We start from the raw sequence: 6,872 nt of genomic DNA, 5'->3' as shown, positions 1-6,872 counted from the left end.
CCCCTCATCTGGGTCATGTTATTGTGTTGACACGGTGATTGTGTAAAAAGATGAGGTTGTTTTTTTTTTCTTTTTCGGCCTGCGCGTGCTCGCTGGTTGTAAAGTGAGAGACGGCGAGTGCATGCGGCACGCGCGTCATCTCAGGACAGAATGTTCCCTTCCACCACGTGCGTAGTTATGAGCAGAGTGTGCGCACACACACACACACACACACACACACACACACACAAACACACCCACAGAAAGTCGTGGTAGTGTGTGTTTATTCACGCAGCGCTGAACCACACACACACCAACTTCACACCCCGAGGTTATGAAAGCAGGGGCGGTGCTAGAAAAATGTTGGGCCCCATGTGACATAAATCTGAGGACACCAGCAGCTTTGTTGTTTTAATGTCAAAGTCTGTGATCAGTCAGTTTACATGCACAGTTTAATCAAGCTAAGGCCATAGTCCGACTAAAACAGGCAATCGGACAACTTGTGTTTGTTCTTTTCTGACAACAGCGCAGCAGCTTATACGTCGTCCAGGTCAAAAAACGCGGAGGACTTTTTGGATTGTGCGCAAAACGCAAAGTCCGACTCCAGTCCAACCAACCGTATACATGTAGGAGTAATCAGACTATGAATCGCATTATCCAGGTACCTTAGCCCGACTAAGGCTAGCTCGATTTTATTCAGTCGGACTAAAGTGTTTACGTGACATTAAAAACACCAAACTGTTGTCTTAGTCCCACTAATATTTAATTTTTCACTTATAGTGAACGCACATAGCAGGGCGGATTAAACTAGCAACTTTCCAAGAATTGTGCACCGCCCGGGAATCGAACCCAGATCACAAGAATGGGAATCTTGCATGATACCACTACACCAGCGGTGCATAACCTTTAAATGAGTGGCATTTGAATTCGAAGGATGTGACTGAAAGTTTGTCTCATATATTGAGTTTATAGTTTCACTTATACAACATGTGTATGTTACGATCAAACCTGGTGTAATAAACACAGATATTTGTGGACATGAAACTGGTTTTAACAGTAGCATTAATCTGGGTTCCACTCCAGATTTAAAGCCATCATATCCACACTGAAACGGAACAAAACGTAAACAATCTTTGTCTCTGCGGATTTGAAATTGTTTCAGGAAATGTCTCCGTCCACACGAAAGCCTGAAATGACTCAAAAACTCTGTAGTACATATGCCGGGCCTGTAAGTGGCGCTGTAAAGCGACACCAAAAACAGAGAAGAAGAATCATAGACAGAATGAATCGAGCCAGGGCAATAAAAGATTGAAAATAAAAGTTATCACAAAGCAAACAGACCAAACAACAGTGTCGACAACTTGGTGACTTTGTTGTTATACTTAGCGATTTTTTAAAAAAGTGACAAGCGACAAATCCATTGACTTTCTGGCATAAACTTTAACTACTTTACAAGAAGGTAATAAACCAGTTTTATTGACTTTAGTTACTCTTCATTGACAGTTGTTGGCAACACTGTCAAAACAATCTCCAAACACAAGAGTACAATGACGACAGTGAACATCAGCGTAAGAGAGGTGGGACTATGACGTCATTGTTTTCCTAAAGTAGCGTATTCATTGTCTGCGTGAAAACGCAAGGGCGGCGTTTTGAGATTTTCCCACTAATCTCAAAAAAAGTCAGAAATTTGCCTTTGTTTTATAAGATTAAAGTGAGATGTGTTACTTTAATCTGCCTTTGAGTAAAAGGGTCATAATCCTGAGATTACAACAACATCTTTTCCTCTTTGCTGACTCCTCTTTTCTCTTTATAAAGTAAAAACAGACGACAGACAGACAGAAAGTACCAATCTACAGTATTTAATTCTTTATTTGACGATGCATGCCAGACATGATCCTATTCACATTGAAGAATACAGATTTGTATTTGCATCCAAATACTCACTACTTCTGATTTCATTTTATAATCTGTCTCTCTCTCTCTCCGTCATCTTTACACACTCTGTACACTCTTGAGTGGAAGAACTGCATGCATTTAGGAAGGGACATTACATAAAAAAGAGGTGACCAGTAGGGGGCGTGAGTCCCTTTCTTTTGCTTGTAAAGAGCACAACATCATCATCATCATAATCATCATCATCACCATCAACTGCTGGAAAATAAAAGGAGGAGGAGGAGGAAGAAAAACGAAAAACAAAACGTGTGCGTGTGAAGTCCTCTGATGAGTCACAGGTTTTCAGAGGAGGAGGAGGAGGAGGGAGGAAGGTTTGCTGACTCATGATTCCACAATACTGTGAAATACAGTGAGTGATTTATTTTTATTTTAAAAAATACTGTACACTGTGATTGTGTTGTCATGCCTCCCTTTGATCACTGCACACATTCACACATTCACACACACACACACACACAGATAATCCACAGATGCTGTGTCAGTGTATCGCAATTAAAGCAATCAAAGGGATAGTTCAGGGGTTTTAGAAGCGGTGGTTGTATGAACCAGTGGACACACAAGTACAACCTGATTTAAGCCACTTAACTAATAATCCTCAAGAGCAAGTCCATGAGTAGCATTAAACAGCATAAACCGGCTGGAAAGTGCAGTTTGTTTGACTTTGTAAACTCCCACACCAAACCCAATAGAGAAAACAAGCGATTTTAAACCCTGGCACACACAAGTTTAATCCACTGCTGCCTGCATCACTAAGTTCAAATGTGTTCTATTGTGACTTCAGGGTTTAAAATCTTTCATTGTGATTTAACTAAGTGACAAAAACCTACCACAAGAGGCAGCAGCAGACCGGTAGCTGCTGTGTCCCTGTGAGCTAAAAACACTGATTTTCTCTATGGGCTTTGGTGTGAAAGAGTTAGCGGTGGAAAAACCTTGTTGAAAAGGGACAAATTAAAGCAAGATAGTGGGGCAGGTATATTCTGAAGACACTGTAGACTTCTTATTAGGAGATGAAGCTAAAATATGTTATTTTATCTTGTGTGCCTCTGTGACTCAGGCTGGTGCAGGTATCCAGCAGCAAGCAAAACAACATGAACTATCCCTTTAAAGACGTATGCAATCTCATATTCCAGTGATAGGAAATAAACTTTAAATGTTCTAAAACAATAGGTCAAATAGGAAGGACGACACACACAGTCCTGTGTTTTCATACTTGGCCACAGCAGCCTAGTAAAGCATGACTCAGCTCGTTTGGCAAATTTTGGTTTAGTGTGTGAGGGTCAAGTGTCAACCCGACCGAAGCCCTCTATCAAAACACAACTCTCCATTCACCTAAAACAAAGAAAACAAACAACCTACATGTGAATGAACGAGTGAACAAGTGAGTCACATTCATCCGCTAACGACTGCCATTTCCTGAAGATGTAAACTATAAATGTACAGATTCTCATGAAGCACAGTGTTAACGCTGGAAACAAACATCCTCTTTCTTTCTTGCATCACTGGAGTAATGTTTCCCTGAGCTTTGACGCGTTGTCAACCGTCCTTCTTTCTCTAAAACAAACGGTCGCCTACAGACGAGTCGAGGGATTTGCAGATAGGATCAATTATTGATTAAGTATGGAGTGGCTATGACTGACCATGATCCATACTGACCATCAGGTCTGCACTGATTACTAAATCAATCCGTTTGAGTGTTTATTTTTAGGTTTTTTTGCTCCGTATAAGAAAGAAATCACTAAAACTGAATAAGAAGACATTTGAGAACGTCAAAAATCAACATTTTTCAACATTTTATTATTTTAAATGATCTGATAATTATTTAGGTTTTAGTAAGTTTATGCATTTATGTTCTCAGAAACATAATAAATGCTCTTAAGATACTAAAACAACATTTTTTATCCATAACTAATTTGAAAAAACCCCTTTCACAAATAATTGAATTATTAGTTTATACATACTACATACACATACTTTTTATGTTAATGCAGACATGAAACTGATCATTTGTGTTCATTGAAGTTTAGCAATTTTGTTTGTTATTATTTTTAATGAAACAAGACCAGAGATTCCTGGAGAGAGAGAGAGAGAGAGAGCACTGTAGCCACCTAGTGACAGAAGAAGGTACTGCAAGTGGGCCACAAAAAAGTCATTAAAATGAGTTATTACTAATATGTATTAGTTATTTTTGTTAAAAGAAGAAGATCAACTTCAAATAATCATATAATTTGATTGATTTTAAAAAGGTTGATTTGCCAAGTGTGACGTTTATTACAAAAAATGTATGAAGCACTTTGTTTTGTAGCTTCAGAGACGCAGAGAGGTCTGTTCAAAGTTGAAAGGTTGAGAGAATTATGATTTTAAAGAGAATTATGACTTTAAAGACTTTAAACTCTCCCACGGACTTAGGTTTGGGTTCATCATCAAGCACAAAAACCTTCATCGTTTCAGCCTCTGATGCTTTTATTTGTCAATAAATGTCCCCGTTTTGTCAGTGATTTAAAGGAGCACAGGTCAGTTTGACTGTGAGTATGAACAGTATGGATCATCCAGCAGACACAGATCATACGTCAAATCATTGGTTCAGGCAAAGAAAACAGAATTACTGCGACAGCGCCGACCTCTCCTCTCGTTTTTCATGTGCAAATAGATTCACTTCTTCATTTTCTGTCAGTTTCATGTGTTTGGGTGGATTCAAACGAACTAGAAGTGATATCATCTAAACATAATTGTGCGTACGTGTCGATGAGAGTGCACAAAAACAACAAAAATCACTGATATTTGGGCTCGTTGATTAAAGCAAAAACAAAAATGTTTACAGATGTTTGAATCATTTCAACTCAGCGACGCCCAAAAGGCAACTTTAATAAACTGGCAACGTTATATTATTATATTAGAAAAATCCCCATAAGCTGCTTGATAAAACGTACAATAAAAACTACTTTAAATACTTTAAATATGATTGAAATGTACAGTGTATATATATATATATATATATTCAATAAATAATATAATACATCAGCAATTAGTGCATGTAGATGGTCAACTTTTATTAAATTTAAAAGCTTAATTAGAAAATACTTAAAATCTCGACAAAAATATCACTGAGAAGATATAAATATTAATTTTTGTCATTCAAACAGGCATTTCCTTTAAATCATCCATGAGAATGTCAAGTAATAAACTCAAATGCATCGTGATTCAAACTAATTATCAAAGCGAGGGAAGAATATAAAACATAAACATTTAAAAAAGAAAGAAAAAGAAAGAAAAATCAGAATCAGTAAGAATATTATAATGATTTCACCTATCTTATCTTTTACAGATCTATCAGAGAAGGACATCCTCTTCTCCTCCAGACTTCTTCCACTGGAATAAAAAAACAAAACAAATATGAGAGAAACTTTAAAAACACTTATGTGGCTTTCATTTCTTGTAGATTATAGTCCCGTATTTCTTCGTCACTCACAAACGCTCGTCTCTCTCTTAAATCTCAGCGAGAATGCATATACTTCACAGCTTATTCTCAAGCTTTCTTCTTTTTTTAAAGAGGAACCCTCTTCTTCACCTCTGTGTGATTTATGATCGGCTTAGTCGAGGGACACGTGCTCTCTCTTTCTTTCCTTTTAAAAAAAAATAAAAGTCTGCTTTTGCTGCATGTGGCTGAGAAAAGCACTGAATACATAAAGAAAGAAAGAGTTGACAGTTGTGGAGTCGACGCAGGACGGATCCATTATTACTGTGCAGGTGAAAAGTAAAACAAGAACCATTGCAACATGATGTCACTGCATGGAGTGGGAGGATTTCTGGTGTCAGGCAAAGAAAGGTCTCACACCTCGGGGGCTCGTTCCAGCTCGAAATGATTTGCTACAGTTTCCAGGTTGAGTGACGTGTTAATGGTGTCGGTGAAAACACGAGCAGAAAGCGTGACGGTGTTTTTTTTAAAGTGTCGTAAATGAGGACCTGATGTGTCATGCAACACTCTGAACCAAAACGACGCCATTTTGGCAGGAAGTCTCTTTTAATTCTGGGACTCAGGGTTGGGTTCATCATCAAGCACAAACATCTTCATCATTTCAGCCTCTGATGCTTTTATTTGTCAATAAATTCCCCCCCGCCCCCCCACGTGGTGCAAATGAGGAACATTGACCACATCTGAGCTGACCTGAGCTGTGGCATCATGCGACACAAAACCAAAACGACACCATTTTGGCAGGAAGTCTCAATGTTCAAATATATAGACATAAACCAGCAGCATTTACTGTAGAAACATGTAATTATAGACGTCCACCATTATCTATATGAGAGACTTCTGGTTTGGCATCTCTGGTCGGTAGTTACACCACAGACGGGACAATTAACCCAGCTGCAAATAAGACGGGAACAGGGATGCTGTAGAAACTGTAGTCGAGGAAGAAGGAAACATGCTTCGGCTAAAAGCTTTAACTTTGAAGAAGCCACTGCAGCGTCTCTAAGTCTGTTCTGTCTCACTGTCAAAAAATAAACCTTCAGACGATCGTCCAGAAGTGTCTACACTACGAAACGCCGGTGTTGTAGAATCTTCCGACTCCCCGGGACGTCAGCAGCTGCAGGTAAAACCACAGCTAATAACAATTAAGTGTTTTTTTTTAAGTGTCTGAGTTGGTTTGATATAGTTGTGTCAGTAAAACTTTCACAGCATTGTTAAGAAAGAAGTCCGGAAGTCAGACACTTAGTTACTTCCACATTCAAAAATAAGGTGTCTAAGGTAAGGTAACTCGTCTCTTTACTGGCTGTTTTCATGAAAAGTGACGATCCCGAGACAGGAGAGGACAAGCAAACGGGAGAGAATTTTACCGGATTATCGAAGATCCCGAGAGAAAAAAACGTAAGAGACAGAGCGATCGAAATCCACATACAACGGATTCCTCTCACTTCATATCAGGTACAGAATCCAACTCTGG

At 38.8% G+C, this 6,872-nt stretch overlaps 1 non-coding gene across 1 annotated transcript; it reads right to left on the bottom strand.

The window, feature by feature from the left end:
• Positions 1-807: 807 nt before the first annotated feature.
• trnag-ccc (transfer RNA glycine (anticodon CCC)) lies at positions 808-878 on the bottom strand. The gene has a single exon. It is a non-coding gene; the product is annotated as a tRNA-Gly (tRNA).
• Positions 879-6,872: the final 5,994 nt, after the last annotated feature.

This window comes from Solea solea, chromosome 8 (assembly GCF_958295425.1).
Source record: "Solea solea chromosome 8, fSolSol10.1, whole genome shotgun sequence".
NCBI lineage: Eukaryota > Metazoa > Chordata > Actinopteri > Pleuronectiformes > Soleidae > Solea > Solea solea.
The sequence above is the reverse complement of the archived record's forward strand: the minus strand, read 5'-3'. Positions and strand labels throughout refer to the sequence as shown.